General features: G+C 35.5%; 1 protein-coding gene, 1 non-coding gene and 1 pseudogene across 2 annotated transcripts in view; 1 reads left to right on the top strand and 2 right to left on the bottom strand.

Annotated features, from left to right (window-relative positions):
- The window catches only part of CCSER1 (coiled-coil serine rich protein 1), a 1,510,224-nt gene that overhangs the window by 242,217 nt on the left and 1,241,012 nt on the right, over positions 1–26,995 (bottom strand). The window lies entirely within an intron of this gene.
- LOC136405562 (tigger transposable element-derived protein 1-like) lies at positions 1,187–26,150 on the top strand (annotated as a pseudogene).
- On the bottom strand, positions 9,245–9,351 carry LOC136407301 (U6 spliceosomal RNA). Its single transcript, XR_010751856.1, has one exon. It is a non-coding gene; the product is annotated as a U6 spliceosomal RNA (small nuclear RNA).

The following is a 26,995-nucleotide window of genomic DNA, read 5'->3' as shown; positions in this document are numbered from 1 at the left end:
GCGTGTCTCTGCAACTGAATGGTAACAGCTTCACAGTGCAAGAGGGCCTCCAAAGGTGCTGCGCCACCCCCCATCAAGGTCTCTCACACTGTCCACAAGCAGCACATCCATCCAACAAGGGAGCCCCAGCCCCACTCTTGTCAAAGTCCCTGCTTCAAGAATCCATATACCACTCAATGGTCATTCTATAATAGCCCAGTTGTTTGTGCAAATCACCATGGTAAAGGTCCATTACAGGCAACTAGCCATATAGCTCTTTACCAACGGACCTCAGCACCTTTCCATAAGCACTCTGTCTATTGCCACAAGCCCCATCCAAAAATCTCAGCAAGCCTACAAGACCAGGCAAGGTCAAACACATTCAAGGCCTGTGCCACCTTGACAGTTCTCTTAGCTGCTGCAAAAATGCACCCATTATCTTCTAAGGCTAACATCTCCTGCACATTAGAAGAGGACCAGTGGATTGCCAATTCCACATGGGGCCTCTGGTCCTTGCCTGTCCCTGTTACAAGGGTCCCTCGGCTTTCCCCCTATTCAAACTGGGACAATGGGTCTTGAGGAGCCTTCTCTCTCTCAGCTATCTCCAAGAAGTAATTCCGCAACTGTGAGACATGAACACCAGCCATTTACTTGGCAGCTGCCAGGGCTGCCTGCTTTCCCTGCTCTTTCAGCAGCTAGAACTTCTGCTCCAGCTCAAGCTGCCACCAAAGTGGTTTTTATTAGATCTGCCATCCAATTTCTCCTTATCTGCCCTGGCTGCAATAAAATCTCCCCACATCTGTGTTTGAGTAATCTTTATGGGCTTGTTTGTCTTGTGGTTTGGAGAAGTTGCACAAGCAGCAGCCCTCACAGCTTTATGATCCTGTGCTGTCTCCAGTTCCCCTAAATCTGCTACCATCTGTGTAACCAGGTTGATGGGCTGCCCCACATAGGGGCTCAAGATAGCCATTGGTGACCAAGAAAGGTCTGACAGGGTACTACAGAGAATAAGATCCTTCATCTCTGCTGTAAACACTTCCTCATCTGGCCCACAGGACCTCAGGTTGAAAACAGCATTCTTCATACCTCGTTTCCAGAGTACCTGCTATTGCTCACTATATGTTTGCCACCAACTCACTGCCCCTGGCAAGTCTCCAGCATTCTGTCAGACTGTACGAATGGCAGTCATCACCCATTCTAATAGGGTATGGTTCCCTGGGTTGTCATGGCACTTCTGAAGATGCTGCCTCGGGGAGGAGTGTGTAGTAATGGAAGCCAATTTCTCTATCTCTGTTCCAGAGAGCATGATGCCATCCACCCCTATGTCCCACAACCGCAGCAAGCAGGCTGCTTGGGCTCAGTGGGTTTCTGCCTGAATTTAACCCCTACCTCCATCAGCTCTGCCTGGGTGTAGGGCTGGACAACAGAGTGCTTAACTACCTGATGAGGGGGTTATGCGTGCCCCTTAATGACTTTTGCCTGCTAGGTTTTTACCTTCTTGGCAACGACCAGCCAGGCTCTGTCTCTGTGGATGGCAATTTCAGCCGAAACTGTCTCCTCAGAAGCAGAGTCAAAAACAACTAAAACTGCTGACTCAGAGCCACTCTGCCAGCATGGATGCAGCTCCTTCATCAGCACCCTCTTCAGTTCTTGTGACTGCCTCCTCTCAGCCTGAAGTTAAAGCTTGAGCTCTTGAACCCGCAGTTGTTTCTCCAACAACTGTTGCTGCCAAAATTCCACTTCCAGGGCAAATTGTAGCTCAAGAACTCGTAATTCCTTCTTCAGTGAGTGTTCCAGTTCCAGGTGCTACTGGCACTCAGACTGCACCTCACACTGCAGCTCTTGAGAGTAATCAGCCTCCTGCTCCAGCTACTGTTACAGTTCCTGCTGCTGCTGGTGTGCAGTCTGCAACTCATCCTGGAGGTCTTAGACTCAGGCTACCTCTTGCACAGAGCTTTCTGTTTCTTCTCACAGGGCTGTTAAAAAAATACCCAGCCCATGGACCCCAAAAAGGCTGTCACGGGAAACCATATGTTCGAGAACAACAACCACTCTTCTATCCCACTCTTCAAGGGTGTTGCTGGCTCCATACCAATCTGATCCAAATCCTGCCAACTATACCAGATATAATGCTGGTGGTTGAGACCAGGTAGGTCCACATTAGATTTGGACAGATGGTAGAGAAACTGCAAAGCCAGAAAGTGTTGGGCCATTCCCATTTAATAAAGTCTCGCAATGGCAGGAGAGGAAATATGCAAGGGAAAACTGCTTTTTGGCAAACAAATAGTAAAAATAACCCCTCAGTAGCAGGCAGGCAATTGCAATCTGCCATCTGCCACCCTGAGGGCAAGGGCCCATAGCCTTACATAGACTATATGTACCTGGTGCTGCCATGTGTTCTTGCACTAATTAGTTAAAGCAGTGGTCCCCAACCCCTGGGCTGCAGACCGGTACCGGTCCGTGGGCCATTTGGTACCGGTCTGCAGAGAAAGAATAAATAACTTACATTATTTCCATTTTATTTATATTTAAATCTGAACGATGTTTTCTTTTTTAAAAAAAATAACCAGATTCCCTCTGTTACATCCATCTAAGACTCACTCTTGATGCTTGTCTCAGTCACGTGATACATTTATCCATCCCACCCTAAAGGCTGGTCCGTGAAAATATTTTCTGATGTTAAACCGGTCCATGGCCCAAAAAAGGTTGGAGACCACTGAGGTAAAGTACAAGCTAACAAGCTTAACAGAGTTGTTTTCTCAACAATCTGAAATTAATGTTGTCAATTTTACCTCAACTTAAAAAAATTAAAACCAAAATAATCTATATCTTTACTTCTCATACTTGTGATTTATAACTGCCTCATTTTTAGGAGGCCATTATACATATGTCTTGAGACAAACAGCATGGGACCAAGTACTAGCACCATGAACAACTGCCTATGTGACCTTGATAAATTATTTGACCTCTCTATACCTCAATTTTCTTTATGTAGAAATAAGTATTATATAATGGAAAATTATATAAGCCTAGTAGTATCCTTTTAAGAAGTAAAACTAACTATATATCCTAACAAATATTTTAGTATTTAAAAATTATGAATATTATATATTACTATATGCTTTAGTATATAATTATATAATATATATAATGTATAGTATATTACATATAATTTATATATAAATTTTAAATTTCTATACTAATATAATTATATATAACAGTAAAAATAGATACTATTTTAATATATCATTATTTTCAAATATAATTTGAAAGGATTGGATTAATTTTTGCATAGTCTGTTCCTTTATAAAAATTTTTCCATTGATTTGAGAGAGAGGAAGAGAAATAGAGAAAAAGAGAGGAGACGAGATAGAGAGAAACATCAACTCATTGTTTCACTTAGTTGTTCCATTTAGTTGTATACTCATTGGTGGCTTCTCATAATTACCCTAACCCAAGGTCAAACCCTTGACCTCTGGCATGCCAGTTGATACATTATCCACTGAGCAACCTAGCCAAGGTCTTTTGCTATTTTTTTGCTATATTGATGGAAAAACAGAACTGAATTGAATCATAGCAAAAAATATATATTTGGAAGCAAATACTATTCAATATTATTGTTTATAATGATATCTGACAAAACTCAATTTTATTTTGGACTATTTAAAAATAGTTTAGTGCTCAAAATGCCATGTCTCAATTCTAAATTTGGAAAATGACTTCTGTAGTTTCTTTCTTTGTTTAGAGATTAATAATATAATTTTAATAAATTGAGCATTAACCATGTAGCTGATAATGTCACAAACAGAATAAGGTATACATACCCTATAGTATATTTTTACTGTTATGTTAAAATTCAGGCATTTTAATTACATAGTAAGTTTATATTGCAATAATATAGTATGTTAATGGTTTACCTTGTAAAGATAAAGTAGATATTATATAATATATAGATCCATTATTTAGATTTTTTTTTTGAGAGAAAGATGAAGAGAGAGAGGAAGATTGGGAGAAAGAGAGAAACATCAATATGTTGCTCTACTTTAGTTGTGTGTCCACTGATAGCTTCTCATATGTGCCTTGTCTAGGGATTGAACTGGTGACCTCAGGATCAAGAAGGTAACCTAGGCTCAAGCCAGTGACCTGAGGCTTGAACCAGAGACCTTGGGTTTTGAACCTTAGCACTCTGAGTTGATGCTCTATCCACTGCACTACCACCACCAGGCAATTATTCAGTATTTTAAAGTAAATATTTTATTTTATTCAAAATTGTTCTGTTAAATTCTTCAGGTTATCAAGGTAAAAGTCAAATTAAAACATTACCTTATCTTAAAGTACAAATGATATTCTCAGTTACACATTCAAAATTTCTATATTAATGAGTCAAAGTATGCTTGTAAAAAAGAAATCTGTGTTCTCTTTTATAAGATGTGCTGTGAAAAAATCTTTGTGAAAGATAAAAGTCCCATTTCTATCATTCTTCAATCACCTCATTATCACTTCCTTTTAAAGGATATTCAAATTCCCCAGACATCTGATCCTCTATGTGACTGCAATCTCAGTCCATTTATGTTTTTATTTGGTAGCTGAATATGAAGGACAATAATTACTAATTTACTTATCTCCACTCCTGAGTAACCAGGTGATTTTCCCATTGCAGTGACAAATTTCTCATAACTGAACAAATGAGATTATGGCAGTGATTTTGATTAATTCAAATTTCACTTGCTGAATAAACAGGGATAGAAAATAGATATTTCTTTATATCCATCAGATAAAAATTTTTAATACAAATTACTAGTTACTGTCAGTATTTCAATTTTTTACCTATTCATTTTATGTGTTACCTATTAATCATTTGGCTATACTTACTTATGTTTAATCAACCAAGGAAAGAACACTTAGAAAAATCCTAAGAATTAATGATATAAGGTCTTTGATTTTATATATATTGTCTTCCAACTCTAAACCCAAGATTCATTATGGCACATGAAGAGAGAAGACACAGGGGCAAGAAAAGGAGTTAGTAAAGGGGAGGAATACAAAGAAAGGGTCATGGGTATAAATATGGAAGGGAAATGAAAAGTAGAATCATTTATCCTTAGAGTGGTAAATATTTTGACTTCAGGTTTTTTTATACCTGCTTTCTTCCTTATTATGCAAGCCTCATTCCCCATTCTACTCCTGTTCCTCTTCTCACAAAATCTAGGTGGAATTTATTCCACAGTTACTTATCCTTCCATCTTTGAAGTTTGTTGAGAATTTGTGTAACCTGATGTCAAGTGAAGGATTTGAGAAATTACGTCAGTATTTTACTTTTAAAAGATACATTGTTATGTAAATGCTTTGAGAGTACATTGTACTTAAAGACATAAATCTTCACTTAATCACTATACAGCCACTAGGTTAATGTATTTTGTTTGAATTTGGATTTTTTTCTATAAAATACCCCAATATGAAATATACTTAAATGGCTTTTAAAGCAACTTATTGGACAACATGGGTTTGATCTGTGCAGATCTACTTATACACATATATTTTCAATAACTGTATTGGAAAATTTTTGGAGATATCCTTACAAATGTGAAGCAGTAGATTCCACTCTAGGCCACCATAAAGCATATTGCTGCTTTTTTGTTAGCGGTGTATGAATCTTTAAACCTGTTACAAAAGTAAATTCCTTTTTCACAATGTCTTCTCATCTTTGATATCTAATATTAGTAATATATATAACATCTACAGTGTTTTCTATCATATAAAACAATATTGATATAAGTACTGACAGATGATTAATCTTGTAAGCAGATGAAATAAAATTAAGATATCAATAAATACAGTACTGTAAATGTATTATCTCTTTCTTCTGGTTTTGTTAATAATATTTTCTATTCTCTAGCTTGCTTTACTATAGGAATATATTATATAGTGCATATATCACACAAAATATATGTTAATTGACTGCTTATGTTATCAGGAAGGATTCCAGTCAACTGTAGTTACTTTATGGGGGATTAAAAGTTATGCACGAAACTTTGTGTGGGAACAGTGCCCTCAACCATTGTGTTGTTCAGGGATCAACTGTAATTACTCTGATGTATGTAAAAATGAAAGCTGGTTAATTCATGCTATTGACTTAAAACAAAAGAACAGATTGGATAACTGTGATACAGTGTCACTTATAAGCCACTGCTCCCTAAAATACTGAAAAACTCAGCATCAACAAGAAAAACACAGATCTAGAGATCTTCCACTGTATGCAATATTTATGAATATAAATAATTTTTGAACCATAAAACCTTTTTTTTCTAAATATGTATTGATTACCCTCATAAAATAATTGGTATTCTAATATTTTAAAATATTTAATTTCCCAGAATCTAGTAATTCTTTCCTTCAGAGAGAAACACCATGATCACAGAATTACTTTCTCTCTAATAAGTTTTCATCCTCAAAATCTTTATAGTATTTTTAGAGTTTATTTAATTAATAAGAGTTAATATTTTATATTTCCCCTGAAAAACTTTATATTTCCTTAATCTTATTTTTTTAATATTTTGCCTATTTAACTTTCTTAAACAATAAGAAATTTCAAAATTCTATTTAATTCTAATAAAGATCAACAGCTACTGTACCTAATTGAATTTTCTCATTTTGCTACTTTCTAAAGTCTAAACAATTCAGAAAATATATATATGGGGTAATATATGGTAGCATATTTCTTTATGCAGCTTAAATGACATTTTTCTCTGTAATTTCACTGAGATGGCATTGTTAGTTTTGGAGAATTAAAGAACCAGCCATATTACACTAGTGTGTAAGCACTTCAAAAGCAGGGATTGTGTTTTAGTTGTCTTGTTAAGAGTACCATCTTGTGCCTAATATGGATCCTCAATCATATTTATTGAGTTAGTGTAAAACGGTGAAAAGCATTTGTCCTTCAAAGTCAGAACAAACAGAATTTGAATTCTGACTGTATATTGGAGCAGGTTGAATAGTTACATTCAAAATATATTTGCAAGAGGTAACCCCCAGTTCATTATGTGACCTTACTTGGAAATAGGGTCTTTATAGATGTAATTAAGTTAATGATCTTGAGATAAGACAACATTATCTTGGACTCAGAGTAGGCCCTAAATGCAATGTCCTTATAAGAAACAGAAAAGGAAAGGACAGAGGATCATACAAAGGGAAGGCCAGGAGAAAATGAAGGCAGAGATTGGAGTGAGTACATAATACCAAGAATATAACAGCTATTAGAAGGTAGGTGATAGGTGTGGAATGGGTTCTCCTTTGAGCTTCCAGAAGGAACCAACCCTGCTGACATCTTGATTTCAGACTTCAGACCTCCAGAACAGTAAGAAAATAAAGTTCTGTTGTTTTAAACCACAGCAGTTGTGATAATGTGTTACGGTGGTTCTTGGAAACTAATGCAGGCATTCAGTCACTAGGAGAGTTAGATTTTTCATTTATAAATGAGACTAATGATAACTTTTCAGATCTTTTAAGAAAATAAAATGAGATAACCTTAAACCGCCTAACCTGATGTCTGCTATCCTGTGGCACACACACCTTGGTCCCTCTTCTGACAGGCACTCAGGAGCAGTCTCTACCAGCATTTTTCAAAGTAACAGATTTAATAATGCTTGTGTTAGCAAGGATGATAAATATAATTCATATAAGTTTACATAAACAACAACCCATTAAAAGGCATTCTTTTGTATATTTCCTATATTGCTGATGATTTAGACACCATCATGAAAAAATTTAATTAAAGGCAGTGAATTTTAGTTTTGGAGTCTTCTGGTTACGACAGCCTTAACATAACAATATTTCGAGTTTACAAGCTCACTCCAGTAAAAACTTAAAAAGAATTAAGACTTGAGTATTTCGGGATAGGCCGTTAGCATGGTACTTTTTTTTACACTAATTTTTTTTTGTCATTTTTCTGTTACTACAGTACAGTGTAGAACATATATTTTTTCCCTTTTCCTGTGGCTTAGTTGCATTTTTATATTCTAGATTATGATTTTACTCTGTTAAGATAAGTGAGTGACTTAGGCTAGGGTGTGTTGTTACAACTTATACCAAAATTCGGGTTATGTCACTGTCTTAGGAACGAAACGGTGTAGTAACCTGAGGACTTCTGTGTTAAGGAATTGCATAGCACTTTTGAATATCTTGTTATATCAGTAAGTCAGATAAAAATTTTTCATCTTTTTCCATGAACCCTTGTCTTCCTGACCCTTTGATAAAGTTACCCACGTTAACTTCAACATGAAGTGTAGAGACAGAATGAAGACAAAGGAAAGGACTAAGATCAAATGTGGAAGGGCCAGAGAAGACTTTTATAGCTCATGATTTAAAAAATAATTATATTGTTAAATTTTTAGAAATTAAGAACATGTAATTTTTAAAAGTTTTATTGTTTCTTCATGTTTTGCCTATTTTGGCTATTTCTCTGCATGAGCACAAAGACATACAGTCTTACTAATAGTAAATAAAGGCCTGGTCCAAAAAAGCTGATTGTATATAACATTTTCTAACAAATAATATATTGCAAAAAACAAAATTTTAAAAAGACAAAGCTATAAAATGCAGAACTATTCCTCAACATGCATTGAATAAATTCTAATCAACAAGTTTTTATAAAACAATCACAATGTCCAATGCCTATTTATTGATAAGAAATAATTCTTTCTATTCCCATGTAAGCTGAAATAAAAGCAATCTTAACAATGAAATTAAAATAATGCCTTATTAATTTCAGATACCAATTGATATTTTATAGATAGAAATGATACCCAAAGCAAATATTCTTTTCAAAAGAGTTTAGTTGCTATACAATCATATAGTAGTTATGTTAGTTTCAGGTATACAATATAGTGATTTAACATTTTTATAACTTATTATGTAATTACCCCACTAATTCTCGTAATCATCTGACACATGACTGTCTACTGTTTTATCAATTGATTTTAAACCTTCAGAAATAAAAGTTGGAATAGTTACAGTTGAAAATCTTAAATTCAGGATTCTTACAAAAGTGGGAATTGATGCTCACCTCATTGCTCTAGCAGAGAGAGACTAAACGTTGTAGCGTAGCAAACCCAAAATGTAACTTGTCTGTGTATTTGGTTAAAACAGACCAACATTATGAATGCCGCTGGCTAGAAAAGACAACCTCTCCCATTCCTTATGCCACTGAAGTGGTTAGGACACTATATAAATAAAAACAGGCTTATGGAGGGAAAAAAAATAATTCAATAAAACTATGGAATGCTTCAATAATTTGCATGTCATCCTTTCACAGAAGTCATTCTAACCTTCCCTGTGTTGTTCCAGTTTTAGTATATGTGTTGCTGAAGTAAGCACAGGCAAAGATTCTTGACAATATAAGTATGTACTTCATTCTAATGACTAGAGATTGATAATAACTTTCTCAATCCACTGGGTCCTGTAAACCTATTAGATCTACCAGTTTTTCAAATTCTATAAACCCACTAATCTAGACAATAAGAAAATAAAAGTTCCAGCTGTCTCAGTGGTAGAGTGTTGGTTGGTTTGATTCCCAGCCAGAGCACACAGGAGAGGCACCCATCTGCTTCTCCACACCTCCTCTTTCTCTCTCTCTTTCACTCTCTCTCTCTCTCTCTCTCCTCCTCCTCCTCCTCCTGAAACCATGGCTTTATTGGTTTCAGTGAGTTGGCCTCGGCACTGAGAATGTCTCCTGGAGCCTCCACCTCAGGTACTAAAAATTGACCCCATTGCTAAGCAATGGAGCAATGGCCCCAGATGGGCAGAGCATTGCTCCCTGGTGGTCTTGCCAGGTGGATCCTGGTTGGGGTGCAAGCAGGAGTCTATCTCTCTGCTTCCCCTCTTTTCACTAAAATGGAGGAGGAGGAGGAGGAGGAGGGAGGGGAAGGGGGAGGGGGAGGGGGAGGGGAGGGGGAGGGGAGGGGAGGGAGAGGGGGAGGAAAGAAAAAGTTCCAGTTATAGATGTTTACAACATTGTTTTAAATGAGATTTTGCCAGTACAGCAAAGGTTACAAGGAGATAAGAGGTGGAAAGAAGAGTCGCTAGTGAATGTTCCTGTGGGTCTCCCAGAAACATTCCTTCAGTGCATTTTTAGTCTCTCAAAATTGTACTTTTAGTCATTCAGATTTGAAAACAGACCAAGAATGAATTGATTTCTTATGGACAGATTTATTTGAACAAGTTCCATGTGAAAGTTGTGTAAAATTCAATGTCAATTTATTGACATTCCAATTTCAGTCCTTACTGCTAAGAAAGCCAGATGATTATAAGGCCACCAGACCCTAGCTATATGTCCTCTCTGTAGATGTAACTGTGGAAAAGCAGATCACAGATCCAAATAAGAAGGGTGTAAAAGGAGCATGGAATAATACAGACAAAAAAAATGATTGAGCATTGAACTATGTTAACTAATGTGTTCATTGCTGCAATATATTATACCTACAAAAAGGATCAACAATTCAAGTGTTTCCTTTATTGATCAGGAAGGATTACTTAACTGCTTGATCTCCAAGTATTATGCTTAATAATCAAAGGAAGTTTAAAAATGGGATTTCCTGACCTGTGGTAAAGAGGTTAAATTCTGGTTTGTTTTCTCTTTAAGAGGCAAAATCAAACAAAAACCATTTTGATACACATTCATATCTAATCACTAGTTCTTTGACATGAAGATTGATCATAAGTAATACTTGCCACATTTTATAAATGAATTGAGACTTGAACTTTAAAAAATTTACAGGTTATCTGATTAATTTAACTGCTTATTTGAACATAGTCTATACAAAGACTTGACTTGGGGTGGCGAACACACAATACAGTATACAGTTGATGTGTTGTACAATTCTGCATCTGAAACCTGTGTAACCAGTGTCACCCAAATAAATTCAATGTAAAAAGACTCAATAAAAACTCAGTGTATTTTGCCAAAAATACAAAACATTTTTAAAAAAATAGCAATACTTCTTATGAATTTAATTTGACCTTTAAAAGAAAAACCTGACCTCTTCCAACACTGCAGGGATATACTTCAGTTGTACAAGTACCCAATCCTTCAGCCGTATCAACAGCTGCTCAAAGAGGCTGTATTCTGCCCCATGCCATGCCGCTCCTCATGCTGCTCCATCTTTTGGGACTTTCATTCAACCTTCAAGGATTACTTGGACATCAACTCCTAGTTTGACAGAAAGAGGAAATCTTTCCATGTAATTTAGTGGAAAAAGACATGATGTCTTAATGGAAATATTAAAGAAAAGAACTTTGGAAAATGAAACAAAAATGAGTAGAGCTTGGCTTTGTCACTAAGCCTCGGACTTTGGAAAAGTCACTTAATCTCTCGAGGATTTATTTGTGATATTTATGGATTGGAATGATCTCTAGGATCATTTAGAATTCCATATAGGAATTTTTTAATTTGTTTATTTTTATTAATTTTAATGCAGTGACATTGATAAATCAGGGTACATATGTTCAGAGAAAACATCTCCAGATTATTTTGAGATTTGATTATGTTGCATACCTATCATCCAAAGTCAGATTGTCTTCCGTCACCTTCTATTTGATTTTCTTTGTGCCCCTCCCCTCCCCCCACTCCCCTCTCTCTCCTTCCTCGCACCCTCCCCCCACTATAGCAATTTTTTAAATATATTCTCTCTACTTGGAAACTTTTAACCTACTTGCATCTTCAAGTAAAGCCATAACAGATTAAATTCACCCTCTAAATCAATAATATCAATGGGCCCTAATTACAAAATCTAAATTATATTTACTAACATTATTTCTTTAATATGTTGCTTTAATCCAGATTTTCATTTAGATGTTATTATAAATTATAATTTATCTGTAAACTTTAATAAAGGTAGGATCTAGCACCTTATAAGTGTTAACAGAAATTTATTAATATGTAGAAGGTAAAAGAATCTTAAACTAACACAAATGAAAAGCACAAAAAATTTAAATACTTTGATGACAAAATGCTATTTTAATAACCAAAAACTTCCAAAGTTCTAAGACAATATTCTGATTATTTTTAATTCTTAAGGACAGTAACTTAGTTCACTTAACTCATAATTATTTAAAGGGAAAATATGGAATCAAGATTATATTCCTTTTATTCTACATTGTAATATTAGCCCACAGTATTTCTTATCTATTAAATTTAGTACTTCAATTTTCAATCTTTAAATGCTGCCATTGTGTTTTAGAATAATTTCAAAATAGGCGAAAGTCCCTTGATAAATGGATAATTTTAGCTAATGTATATTCCAATGTAAATTAGTATTTAGGTTAAAATGGTTCAAACATTTTAATATTTTTAAGTTACAACAATAACATGCTAATTTTTGTAAGAGGGGAATGTAAAATATAACAATACATATATAGTTACTGAGGTACAGAAATATGGAATAGCAAATAAATTACTGCATCATTCAAAATTTCATAGTGTTGGCTCCTGCCTCTCCTCTGTTCCACATTAGATGCATTTCTGATTCATCATTAACCTTTAAAATCCATTATAAAATTGTATTGACATATAACTGCATACATAAACAAACAAAAAGTAATACATACAAAATAGCCATTATAGAAGCAAGAGACATAAACTACAAATATATTGTTATATGATTATTATAGACTGAATGTATTTCCTCAAAATCCTTAGGTTAGAATCTAAATCCTCAATGAGGTGGCAGGGCCTTTGGAAGATAATTAAGTCATGAGGGCAATACTCTCATGAATGGAATAAGTGCCCTCATAAAAGAAAACTTTAGAGAGCTCTCTCACTCATTCTGCTATGTAAAAACAGGGAAAAGCCAGCTACCTATGAACCAAGAAGTGGGTTCTCACCAGACACCAAATCTAATGGCTCCTTATCTTGGAATTCCCACTTTCCAGAGCTGTACAAAATAAATGTAGGCCACTCAGTCTAAGGTATTCTTGTTATAGCAGACAGAATAGACAAAGTAATGATCATTTTGATAATATCTTTGTATAGTATATATAATGTAATCTAAGTTAAGGTTCACAAATTAAGCCATAGCATGTCATAAATCATATATAAACATAGGATAGATCTTTCAATATATAATTTTAAGGCACAGTTTATTATTTGTTTCATTCATTCCTTTTCCAATGTTCTTCCTTTCTTCCTTAAACATTTCTTATAATAAAGGTCTTCCGGAAATAAATTCTCTCAGTATTTGTTTTCCTGAAAATATCTTTATTTCACCTTCTTTATGAAAGATATATTCACTACTGTAGAATTTTGTGTTGCCAGTTTTCTGCTTTCAAAAATTTAAAGGTGTCACTTCGTTGCCTTCTAGCTTGTAGGGTTCTTTATGAGACATCTACTGTTATTCTCAGCTCTTTATGAAACATGTACCTATTTTCCCCCTCTGGCTACCTCCAGACTGTCTTTGTCTTTGATTTTCACTAGTTTAAATATGGCATATCTGGCTGTGTTTTTTGTTATTGTTACTCTTCTTTATCTGTTTGGTGTTCTTTAAACTTCTTGGATCTATAATTTGGTATGTGCTGTTAACCTTTAAAAGTTTCTGGCTATTATTTCTCAGTTTGTTTTCTGCAATATTATCTCTTATTCTCCAATGATATTCCAATTACACATAAATTACAGCACTCGTTATGGGTTCATAAGTTTTAGATATTTTTCCTTCTTTGTTACTTTTTTTTTTCTTTTGTATTTCAGTTTAGGTCATTTGTATGACCTATTTTCAAGTTCATTTATTCATTCCTTGGCTGTAATGAGTCTTACAGATAAGAACATCATAGGCATTCTTCATTGCTTTAACTGAGCCTTTAATATCTACCATTTCTATTTGATTCATTCTTTCCACTCCATCTCTCTGCTAAAATTGCACATCTGTCTGTGCATGTTGTCAAACCCTTTCATTGGAGTATTTAAGAATAATTATGGTTATTTTAATTCCCTTTCTCATATTTCTAACATCTGCAAAGTTGATTCTGTTAAATTGTTGATTATTTTATCTCTTGGAAATTTCCTTTTTTCTTTTTCTTGTTCTTCAGAATATTATTAGAGAGCAAGACATCTTGTTTTGGATATTAAGTTTTGGACTTAAGTTAATAAACTATATGCCTGAAAATGGGCATGCCATTCCTTCTTCTAGGGCTTTAGTATGGGAGTTAGAATCAATCTAGGCTGAGTAGTACTGGGTTTCTAATTATTGCTTCAATTTTCCCCTATCACACCTTGTATTTATATTTAGGTAGGGAAGAATTTGCCAGAGGGTTATTTCAACTTTATGTATGTTCCACCTTTAATTTTCTTTCTCTTTTGTACTATGCCTCAGAAAGGGCTCCTCTCCATACCCCTGTAACATACCCATATTCCACTGCTATGGCTCATTGCCTATTAATCAGTGGTACAGAGAGGGAAGCATTCTTTGCTCTTTTGATTAAGCCTAAATCTTAGGCAGGCACTGCGTCCCTGGGTCTCTCAGATGTAACCATCTCAGTTCTAAGGCTTTCCTTTCTCCCCAGTACTTCTGGGCCCATCACATATTCCTATCTCTGTCCCTGGAATAAAGAATCTTTTCTGTTCCCTCCCCCAGCTACAATGGTATTTACCTGTATGGTAGGCTTGCCCCCCTAAACTTGAGGCTTTTGTTCTGTATGAATAATAGGAAGAAGGACCTGGGTGGAATCCCATGCCATTTCTACATCTCAAGCTAAAACCAGAACTTCTCTTTGTGGTTATAACATGTTTTTATTATCTAAGTATATTCAATATCTAGAATGATAATCACTATCATTCAAAGAAAATGCCTTTTATATCAAATGCCTATATATCAAAGAAAATGCCTTTTATATATGTATATATATATTTTTTTCTTAATCGGAATTGAGCATAGCTTTTACTTTTTAACTGCTCAAAATTGGAACTTCAGTTAGATGCAAAAACATTATTTTGGTCTCAAAAAAAGAAAAGACTTAGAATTTTTCTTTATTAGAATTATACCATAGATTACTTTTTTTGTACCTTTTCTGCTTTCTAGCAACCTACTATAGTAGCTTGTTGTTTATTAGTGACATGTTGATTATTACATCATGCCATTTAAAATTTTTCCTTGTTATTCTCTTTTTAACTTATATTTATTGGGTACATTGGTTAATAAAATTATATAGGTTTATAGTGTACATTTCTATAATACATGATCTGTATATTGCATTTGGTGCCCACCACCCACAGTCAAATCATTTTTTGTCACCATATACTTGTCCTCCTTTACCCTTAACTTTCTCCCGTTTTTCATTGGTAACCATCAGTTTTATATACCACATATAAGGGAAATCATATAGTTCTTAGCTTCTCTTGTCTGCCTTATTTTAGTAATAATGTTGTCAAGGTCCATCCATTTTGTTGTAAATGATCCGATGTCATCATTTCTTATGTCTGAGTAGTATTTTATAGTGTGTGTGTGTGTGTGTGTATATATATATATATATATGTACCATATCTTTATCCAATCCTCTATCAAAGAATACTTTGGTAGTCTCCATGACTTGGCCACTATGAATAATGCTGCAACGAACATAGGCCTGCAGATATCTTTAAGAATAAATATTTTCAAGTTTTTCTGGTAGATACTCAGAAGAGGGTTTGCTGGGTTATATGGTATCTCTATTCTTAATTTTTTGAGAAATCACTATATTGCTTTCCATAGTGGCCATACCAGTTTACATTCCTACCAGCAGTGAATAAAGGTTCCTTTTTCCCCACAGCCTCTGCAACATTTGTTATTGCTTATCTTGTTGAAAATAGCCATTCTAACTGCTATGAGGTGGTATTTTATTGTAGTTTTTATTTGTATTTCCCTAATAGCTAGTAAAGTTGAGAATCTTTTCACATATCTGTCGGCCATTTTTATGTCTTCTTGGGAGAAATATCTGTTCAGGTCCTCTGCTCATTTTTTAATTAGATTGTTTGGTGTTGAGCTGTATGAGTTCTTTATATATTTTATATCTTAACCCCTGTTAAAGCTATTTTTTTTTTAATATTGTCATTTATTTGGTTGGCTGCCTTTTTGTTTTCTTGGTGCTTCCTTTGCTGTGCAGAAGCATTTTAACCTGATCTTGTCCTATTTATTTTTGCCTTTACTTCCCTTGCCTTATTTTCTTTCTGACTGAAATCTCTCTTCTGAAGAATGAAACTTCCTTAATCCCAAATACATATGTACATTTAATTAGAACTTATAGACATGATACTCTTGTGTTTGTTCCCTAAGAATGTAGAACCAATAAGCATTTCTTTACTTATGTAAAGTATAAAGCAACCCTAAAAAGTATAGCTTCTGAAGGTGTCTCTCAAAGACAGTAATCAAAAAGTCCTATTAGTCCTCAGAAATTTTGAAGCCTGTTACTTTACTGCTTTTAAGCACAAGTAAAAATGAACAAAATTACAATCAAAGTTATATCTAAAATAAGATGTTAAATAATACAAATATGTTGTATTAAATAGAGACAAAGAAAGGAGATGATAATAATTAAACTGATAAACCCAAAAGTAAAGGGAGTAAATTAGAAGGAAAAGTGAAAAAAATAGTTTGAAAAACCTGCTCTTATGAAGACACCCTAGCATCTTAAAATTATTCATTTTGACTTCGAGATAAATATTATTGCAAATAAAAACTTTACTATCCTTCCTTTCTTCTTGAATTTTCTGCTCTTCACCACTTGCTGATTAAATCAATTTAGAGTTTAAAAACAGCTGTTTTCTAAAAAAAAAGGTAAAACACTTGATTAAAAATAAAGTGAGCTAAGTTAAAGCAATGAGATTAATAAATAGATAAAATTAAATTTCTTTGACAAATTGAATAAAAATGATTGCTACTTCATAGAATACTTTTTTCATTTATTTTATTTATTTATTTTTCTTTTTTTTAAATTTTTTTTTTTTTTTGTATTTTTCTGAAGCTGGAAACGGGGAGAGACAGACTCCCGCATGCGCCCTACCGGGATCCACCCGGCACGCCCACCAGGGGCGACGCTCTGCCCACCAGGGGGCGATGCTCTGCCCATCCTGGGCATCGCTATGTTGCGACCAGAGCCACTCTAGCACCTGAGGCAGAGGCCACAGAGCCATCCCCAACACCCAGGCCATCTTTGCTCCAATGGAGCCTTAGCTGTGGGAGGGGAAGGGAGAGACAGAGAGGAAGGAGAGGGGGAGGAGTGAAGAAGCAGATGGGCGCCTCTCCTGTGTGCCCTGGCCGGGAATCGAACCGGGACTTCTGCACGCCAGGCCGACGTTCTACCACTGAGCCAACCGGCCAGGGCCTTTTTTTAAATTTTTTAAAAATTAATTTAAATTTATTGTGTTAACATGGATTCAAGCATCCCACTGAATACAACACCCTTCCTCCCTCCTCCATGTCCCTATTTATACCCTCTTCCCCCCCAACTCTCATCCCCCTTTCTTCTTAGACCTGCTGTCCTGCTATCTGTATTTCTGTGTTATGTATATATAATTTCACTAATCCCTTCACCTTCTCTGATCCCATCCCCTCATCCTCCTTCCATCTGACAGCTGTCCCTCTGGTCCCTGTGACCCTGCCTCTGCCTCTATTTTGTTCTGCAGTGAACTATTTTGTTCTGTAGATTACACATATAAGTGAGATCATATGATATTTGTCTTTCTCTGCCTGGCTTATTTTACTTAGCCGCATGTCTATTGCATCATTGTTTATAATAGCCAAGATCTGGAAACAGCCGAAGTGTTTGTCAGTAGATGAATGGATTAAAAAGCTGTGGTACATTTACATAATGGAATACTATGCGGCCATGAAAAAGAAAGAAATCTTACCTTTTGTGATGGCATGGATGGACCTTGAGACTATTATGCTTAGTGAAATAAGCCAGGCATAGAATACTTCTATATTTTCAAAGGTGGAATGAAGTACAACATATAAATTCCTATAGAAACATTGATTCTTTTAATCATGTGTAGCAAAAATGATTTCTCTTTATTTTTTAGAATAGTTCCTTAAAATATTTGTCAAACAAAAATGTATATGCTTTTATGTTTATGCCCTGTATTAAATATATAATTTCAGTTTATTTGTATTATAAAAATAACTGCTATCTGGTTCTGAATAGGAAGGTGGTATTATTTTCATGTGTAAGCATTTCAGTTAGGTTAATATTCAACTGTCTGGAGAATGACTTAGCTAAATTAGGTATAGGAATATCTTGTTTTATTGTACTTAATTTTATTGCACTTTCCAGATATTATTGTTTTCACAAATTAAAGTTTTCTGGCAACGAGGCAACAAACAAGTCTATTGGCATCATTTTTCAATAAAACAACATTTGCTCACTTTGTGTCTCTGTGTCACTTTTTGATAGTTCTTACAATATTTCTAACTTTTAAATTATTATTATATCTGTTATAGTAATGTGTGATCAGTGACATTTGATGTTACTATAGCAACTGTTTCAAAGAACAACAATATTGCCCATATAATGCAGTTGCCCTTTCTAAAAAATAGAATCCTTTAGTTTGCTATTAGCAATGAGGAAATTCTTTCTCTTGTTCTTTTTTATTTTACACCCATGCTCCCACCACCTTCTCTTAGCCAACCATCAACTTGCTCTCAGTATCAATGGGATTATTTCCATTTTGCTTTGTTATTCATTTGTTTTGTTTTTTAGATTCCACTTGTAAGTGAAATTATACAGTATCTGTCTCTGTTTGATTATTATAAGTTAAAATATATTAGGGTGACATTGGTTAATAAAATTACATAAGTTTCAAGTGTACAATTCTATGATACATCATTTATATATTGTATTTGTATACCCACCACTAGAAGTCAAATCTTCTTCCTCTACCTTTTACTATCATGTCACTCCTACCTTTTGGTAACCACCATACTGTTTTCTGTTTCTATGAGGGCTTTTTTTTTCTTGTTTGTTCATTTGTTGCTTTCAGTTTATCTCATATATGAGCAAAATCACATGGTTCTTGACATTTTCTCCCTGACTTATTTCACTTAGCATGATATTCTCAAGGACCAGCCATTTTGTCACAAATAGCAGCATTTCATCTTTTTTATATACCCCCATATTCATTGCAGCATTATTTATAGTGATCAAGACATGAAAACAATTGAGCCTGACCAGTAGTGGCGCAGTGGATAAAGCGTCGACCTGGAAATGCTGAGGTAGCCGGTTCGAAACCCTGGGCTTGCCTGGTCAAGGCACATATGGGAGTTGATGCTTCCAGCTCCTCCCCCCTTCTCTCTCTCTGTTTCTCTCTCCCTCTCTCTCTCCTCTCTAAAAAATGAATAAATAAAATTTAAAAAAAAAAAAAAAGAAAAGAATTTAGAATTGGCATCATCTTTAAAAAAAAAAAAAAGAAAACAATTGAAGTGTCCTTTGATAGATGATTGGATAAAGAGGTGGTACATATACACAATGCAATATAATACTTCTCTGTCTGATTTATTTCACTTAGCTTAGTAATCTCTTGGTTCACTCATGTTTTCACAAATGGAAATATTTCATTCTATATTTTGTCTCTGAGTAACATTTAATTATGTATCTATCTACATACATATATGTAGAGATATGAAAATTTTTTTATCCGATCATTTAGGACACCTAGGTTACTTCCATACCATAGCCCAGGGGTCTCCAAACCACGGCCTGTGGGCCGCATGCAGCCCCCTGAGGCCATTTATCCAGCCCCCGCCATACTTCCGGAAGGGGCACCTCTTTCATTGATGGTCAGTGAGAGCCGCGTTGCTCACGTACAGTAGTACTTCCGGTGACGTGGGATGCATGCATCAGGGTTCCAGAAGTGCATCATATCACTTGTTATGGCTAGCAGTGACAAATATGGAACCAGACATTGACCATCTCATTAGCCAAAAGCAGGCCCATAGTTCCCATTGAAATACTGGTCAGTTTGTTGATTTAAATTTACTTGTTCTTTATTTTAAATATTGTATTTGTTCCCATTTTGTTTTTTACTTTAAAATAAGATATGTGCAGTGTGCATAGGGATTTGTTCATAGTTTTTTTTCTAGTCCGGCCCTCCAATGGTCTGAGGGACAATGAACTGGCCCCCTGTGAAAAAGTTTGGGGACCCCTTCCATAGCCATTGTACATAATGCTGCATGAATAAAGGGGTATATATATCTTTCCATATTAATGCTCTCTTCTTTTTAGTTAAATACTCAGGGAGGCATTTCTGGGTTGAATAGCAACTATACTTTTAATTTTTTTTGAGAAATCTTCCTACAATTTTCAGCAGTTTAAAATTCCACAAACAGTGCATGAGGGTGGCCTTTTCTCCACATTCTTGCCGACACTTATTTGCTGATTTTTTTCCCCTTAGGTGAGAGGAGGAGAGATAGTGAAGCAGATTCCCACATGTGCCCCAACCAGGATTTACCTGGCTACCCTATTAGGCACCAATGCTTGAGTACTGAGTATTGAGAAATTTTTAATTCCTGAGGCTGATGCACTGAGAGCTATCCTCAGTGCCCAGAGCCGTAGTGGAACCAATAGAGCCACTGGCTGTAGGAGGGGACGAGGGAGAGAAAGGAAGAAGCAGATGGTTGGGAATTGAACCTGGGATGACCATATGCTGGAACAACATTCTATCCACTGAGTCACTGGCCAGCACCAGCTGATTTTTTTTTTTTTTTGATGATAGCCATTTGACAGGTGAGAAGTGGAATTTCACTGTGGTTTGAATTTGCATCTCCCTAATGTTTAGTGATGTTGGTGACCTTTTATATGTCTGTTGGCTGTTTGTTTCTTTTATTGTTTTTATTTTTTAGAGAGAGAACAGGAAGAGGGAGAGAGAGAGAGCAAAACATCAACTTATTGCTCTATTCATTCATGCATTCATTGGTTGACACCTGTATGTGCCCTGACCATGGTATTGAACCCACAACCCTGAAATATAAGAACAATGCTTCAACCAAGCTATCCATCATGCCTGTATGTTTTTTTTTAGAAAAATATCTAGTTAGGGATTCAGACAATTTTTTAATTGGATTGTTTTTTGGGTGTTACATTATATATATTTTTATATTAATCCCTTTTGGCATCATTTGTTAATATCTCTAACACTCAGTAGGTTGTCTAGGGTGAAGAGCATTTTTTTTCTTCTTTTCCAAGTAAGAGGAGAGGAGATGGAGAGACAGACTCCTGCATGTGCCCTGACCAGTTACCACCTAGAAACCTCCATCTTGAGCCAATTCTCTGCCCATCTGGGGCTTTTGCTCCCTTTCTAAGCAATGGAGCCATTTTTTAGCTCCTGAGGCAGAGGCCATGGAGCTATCCTCAGTGCCAGAGGCCAAGACAGTTGAATCAATTGAGCCATGGCTGCAAGAGGAAAAAATGGTGGGGGAAGGAGGAGTGCCGAAGCAGATGGTCACTTCTCCTGTGTGTCCTGACCTGGAATTGAACCCAGGACATCCACAGACCAGGCCAACGCTCTACTGCTGTGTCAACCAGCGAGGGCTAAGGTGGAGATCTTAATCAATAAATACTGTGTGTATTCTGACTGTTTACCAGTTGGCTATTCCCCCATTTTTCTCCCTCACCTCAAACCTCCCTATTCCTTAAGATATAGCAATATAGAAATAAGGCCAATTAATAACCTTACAATAGCCTCTAAGTTTCTATGTAAAAGAGTCACACATCTCTCACTGAAAGTCAAAAGCTAAAAATAATTAAGTTTTTTGTGGAAGGCATGTGAAAATTCAAGCTAGCCTTCTTGAGCCAAATAGTAGGGCAAGTTGTGAATGCAAAGGAAAAAAAAATAAATTAAAAGTTCTACTTTGGTGAACACACAAATGATAAGAAAACTAAACAACCTAATTACTGAAAAGGAGACAGTTTTAGTGGACTGGGTAGAAGATCAAACCAGCTACAGTGGTATCTTGAGATACGAGATATGAGTTTAATTCATTCTGTAACCAAGCTCTTAAGTCAGTCAACTCGTATATCAAACAAATTTCTCCCATTTAAAATAACTGAAATAGAGTTAATCTGTTCCAGCCCTGTGAAACACACCCAAACTATCCTAAATTATGAAAAAGACATGTTTTTAATTAAGAAACACACATGTATACTTTACCAATGCATAACAAAATATATGAAATAAAAGAAAAAAGTGTTATTTAGTACTATATTCTTACCTTGGAGACAGACAAGTGCAGATAACAGAGGTGAATGGTGGAGGAGGAGGGAGGGAGGAAGGGATGCAGGCACTGTAGACACGTAAACTAAAACTGCACTTTCTTAACACTAAATGTAAACTAAAACTGCATTTTCTTTACTTTAAACAAAATTAAAACTATATTTTCTTAACTTAAAATGAAACCACAAAAACTTAATTGTAAAAAAATGCACTTTAAACTTAGCCTAAGCTTAACATTACCTATTTTTCATTTAATCATCACCTGTTTTTGCCTTTTTGGCTGCACTTTTGGCACTTTCACTTGCAGGACTTTTGAATAAAAATCTATCCAAAGAGGTTTGCTTTTGCCTGCCTTTTAAAATGTTATGGAAATGTGACAGACAAGTGTCATTAAAAAGTGCTGAAGCATGACCAGTTGAAACTTTTTCTGGGTGTTTCTTTTCAATGAAACTTGAAAGCTTCTCCCACATTGCCAGCATGTCTTTAATTTTACTTGTAGAAATCCCTTCCTCAGACTCTACCTCCTCCTCACTACTAATATCTTGCAGAAGTTCTGTATGTTGCATCATCTGTAGCTCCTTTAACTCCTCAGTTGAGAGTTCCTCCTCATGTTCCTCGACAAACTTATGTCACCCTCATCAACCTCCAGACCCACTGACTTTCCAAGGAACACAATCTCCTCCAATGCTTCTACCTCAGTCTCGTTCTCTGATTTGAAACCTTCGAAGTCCCTGTCTGCAATAACATCAGGTCATAACTTTTTCCATGCCAAGTTCAAGGTTCTTCTTGTAATCTCTTGCCATGCTAAGTCAATAATGTGTAAACATATCACGATGTTGTAGTGATCTTTCCAAAACTCTCGAAGGGTTAGAATTGTATTCTCAGTCACCTCAATGCAGTGGTGGAACAAGTGCTTTGTGTAAAGCTTTTTAAAGTTGGTAATGACCTGCTGATCCATAGGTTGTAAGATTGAAGTCATTTTCAGTAAGAGGTAGAGGACTTTCACGAATTTGAACTCATTGAGAATGTCATCTTCAAGACCAGGTGGGTGGGCTGGAGTATTATCAAGGATTAGTAATGCTTTCATTGGGAGTTTATTTTCTTGAAGATATTTCTTCACTGCAGGACCAAAGATGCGATTTACCCATTCAGTAAAATACTGCTGCACAACCCATGCTCTAGCATTGGCATGCCATATAACCTGCAGTTTTTCTTTAAGAATCTTGAAGTCTTAAAGGCTTGAGGATTTTCAGAATGATACACTAGCAGTGGCTTTACTTTACAGTCACCACTAGCATTTGCACACAATGCAGGGGTCAGACAGTCCTTCATGAGTTTATGGCCTGGCAGCTTCTTCTCTTCTGAAATGATGAAAGTCTTCTGGGGTATTTTTTTCCAAAACAATTCTGATTCATCACAGTTGAACACTTGTTGGGGGATGTAGCCTTCCTTTGCTATAAGCACAGCAAAATGTGTGATGTACTCCTCAGCTGCCTTAACGTCAGCACTCGCAGCTTCACCATGCCTCACCACCGAGTGGATGCCAGATCTCTTCTTGAAATTTTCAAACCAGCTGTGACTTGCCTTAAACGTATCTTCTGCTGCTTCTTTTGAGGTTGATGGTTCTTTTTTCTTCAAGTCACCGTAAATAATACGTGCCTTTATGCATATTACAGTCTCCGTCACAGTATCTCCTGCCAGCTCCTTCTCTTTCACCCACACCAGCAGAAGCTTCTCCATTTCTTCATGGATATTTGTCCTTAATTGGGACAGAATTGTAGTTCTTTTCACTGGATTTTCACTTTTGATGGCATCCTTTTGCTTAAGGATGGTACAAATTGTAGATGTATTGCAGTCGTACAGCCTTGCCAGTTCAATCACTCATAAACCACACTCATGTTTTTCTATTATTTCTTGCTTTGCTTCTATCGACATCATTCTCTTCTTCTCACCACTGTCCTTTATACTCACTTTCTTCAGCCTCATGATAGCACACAAAAAAGTTAGTAAAAAGTGCAAAAATGATGCAAGAACGAGTACAGTGCATGAGATTTAACTAGATTATGTGGGTAACATGAGAAAGAAAGAGATGCTGGTGTTATGCTGCTGATACTAGACCTGCGCACCAACTTGCCAACTAGTGGCAGCTTCCTGAATCATGACTTATATCTTGGAATTTCACTCAGATCTCGACCAAAATACAGACTGAGTCACAGGTCATATCTTAAAAAAAATTCATATGTTGGGCTGCTCGTATCTCAAGGTACCACTGTACAATATTCTGCTAAACCAAAGTCTAATCCAGAGTAAGGCTCTAACTCTCTTCAATCCTTTTGAAGCTGGGAGAAGTGAGGAAGCTGCTTAATAAAACTTTATAGCTACCAGAATTTGATTCATGAGGTTTAAGTAAAGAAGCCATTTTTATAACATAGTAATGCAAGGTGAAGCAACAAGTGTTGATGTTAAAGCTGCACAAGTTATCCAGAAGATCTAGATAAGACAATAAAAGTACCTAAACCATTGTTTAATGTAGACTGAACAGCCTTACACTGGAATAAGATGCCCTTTAAGACTTTCCTAGTTAAAGCAAAGTCAACGTCTGGCTTCAAAGCTTCAAAGGACAGGCTGACTCTATTGTTAGAGGCTAATGCATTTGGTGATTTTAGGTAAAGCTAATGCTCATTTACCATTCTTAAATCCTGGAACCCTTAAGAATTATGCTACATCTACTCTTTTTGTGCTCTCTATATAAATGGAACAACAAGACCTAGATGACAGCACATCTATTTACAACACAGTGTACTGAACTTTTAATGCTCTCTATTGAGAAATATTGCTCAGAAAAGAAAAATTCTCTCAAAGTATTATTGCTCATTGACAATGCACCTGGTCACTCAAAAGCTCTGATGAAGATGTAAAGTGAGATGAATGTTATTTTCATGCCTTCTAACCAAACAGCCATTCTGCAACCCATAAATCAAGGAGTAATGTTTTTTAAAGAGACCATATTTATTTATTTATTTTTAAAACTTTATTTATTCATTTTAGAGAAGGGGAGAGAGAAAAAGAGAGAGAAAGAGAAGGGGGGAGCAGTAGGAAGCATCAACTCTCTTATGTGCCTTGACCAGGCAAGCCCAGGGTTTTGAACCAGTGACCTCAGTGTTCCAAGTCAATGCTTTATCCACTGTGCCACCACAGGTAAAGCTCAAGGAGTAATTTTGACTTTCAGTTCTTCTTATTAAAAAAATACATTTTATAAGGTTTTGCTGCCATAAATAGGGATTTATCTTATAAATTTGGGAAAGTAAATTGAAAACCTTCTTGAAAGGATACACCGTTCTACATGCCATTGAGAACATTTGTGATTCATGGCAAGAGTTCAAGGTATCAAAACTAACAAGAACTTGGAAAAAGTTTATTCCAATCCACATGGATGTCTTTGAGGTGTTCAAGAGTTCAGTGGAAAAGTAACTACAGATATGATGGAAACAGCAAGAGAACCAAAATTAGAAGTGAATTTTGAAGATGTGACAAATGAGTGTAATCTCATGATGAAACTTTAATTGATGAGAAGTTGCTTCTATAGGAAAACAAAGAAAGTGGTCTATGGAGATGGAATCTACTTCTGGTGAAGATGCTGTGAAGATTGTTGAAATGACAACAAAGAATTTAGAATAGAACATGAACTTAGCTGATAAAGCAACAATAGCATTTGAGAGTATTGACTCAAATTTTGAGATAAGCTCTACTACAGGTAAAATGTTATAAAACAGCACTCAATGCTGCAAAGAAATCATTTGAGAAAGGAAGAATCAATTTATACAGCAAATTTCAATGTTGTCTTATTGTAAGAAATTGTGACAGCCACCCCAGCCTTCAGCAATCACTATCCTAATCAGTCAGCAGCCATCCACATTGAGGGAAGACCACCCAAGCCAAAAGATCATGATCCATTGAAGGCTCAGATAATGTTTAACATTTTTTAGCAATAAATAATTTTTTATTAAGGTAAGTATAGTGGGTTTTTTTTAGACATAATACTACTGTGAATTAACAAACTACATTGTAGTTTACACCTAACTTTTATATGCATTGAGAAACCCAAAATTTTCTGTTACTTGCTTTATTGTGATAATCAGTTTTTGAGGGTGGTCTGGAACTGAACCTGCAATAATATCAAGGTATGTCTATAATTTTCTTTGAGTAGACTAATAAATATTTGATGCTCCCTTCTTTCATAGATTGGGAAATGATGGGAGCCATGTTATAAAATATTTTTAAAAGCACCTGCATTTAACCATTTTAACCAAATTATCCGTGAACTATGGCATGCATTTTCAAATATGATGTTCACAATTTCTTCTAGAGAAAATATACTTATGATTTATTAAATTTTTGAATTAGTTTATTAAATTATAGAATATTCTTTTGAAGAAGACAGTAAGACATATATCTGTTAGAGATAAATAAATCTGCAATTTGGAACTCTTAATGTAGTTATTATAATTACAAGATGGAAAACAATAACCAATGTAGAATCAGTTCTAGTATTTTGAAGTGTTGGGTTAGCCCTTTATGAGTCAAATCTTTAAAAAATTGTATTGGAATATTACACACCCCAAATCATACAAATTTCAAGTTGGTCTTACCAGCGTGTGAGAGAGCTTCACTCACTAAAATTGATTGTACTTATAAAAACATAAACTAGTAGGAAATTAAGAAGTCAGTATTTTTTAAATAGATGATGTATCTTTAACATTTAAATAAAAATTACTTTTAGTATTCAATTAACTT

Source organism: Saccopteryx leptura, chromosome 5, assembly GCF_036850995.1.
Source record: "Saccopteryx leptura isolate mSacLep1 chromosome 5, mSacLep1_pri_phased_curated, whole genome shotgun sequence".
Taxonomy (NCBI): Eukaryota; Metazoa; Chordata; class Mammalia; order Chiroptera; family Emballonuridae; genus Saccopteryx; species Saccopteryx leptura.
Note: the sequence above shows the minus strand (reverse complement) of the source record. Positions and strands in the feature narration are given on the sequence as shown.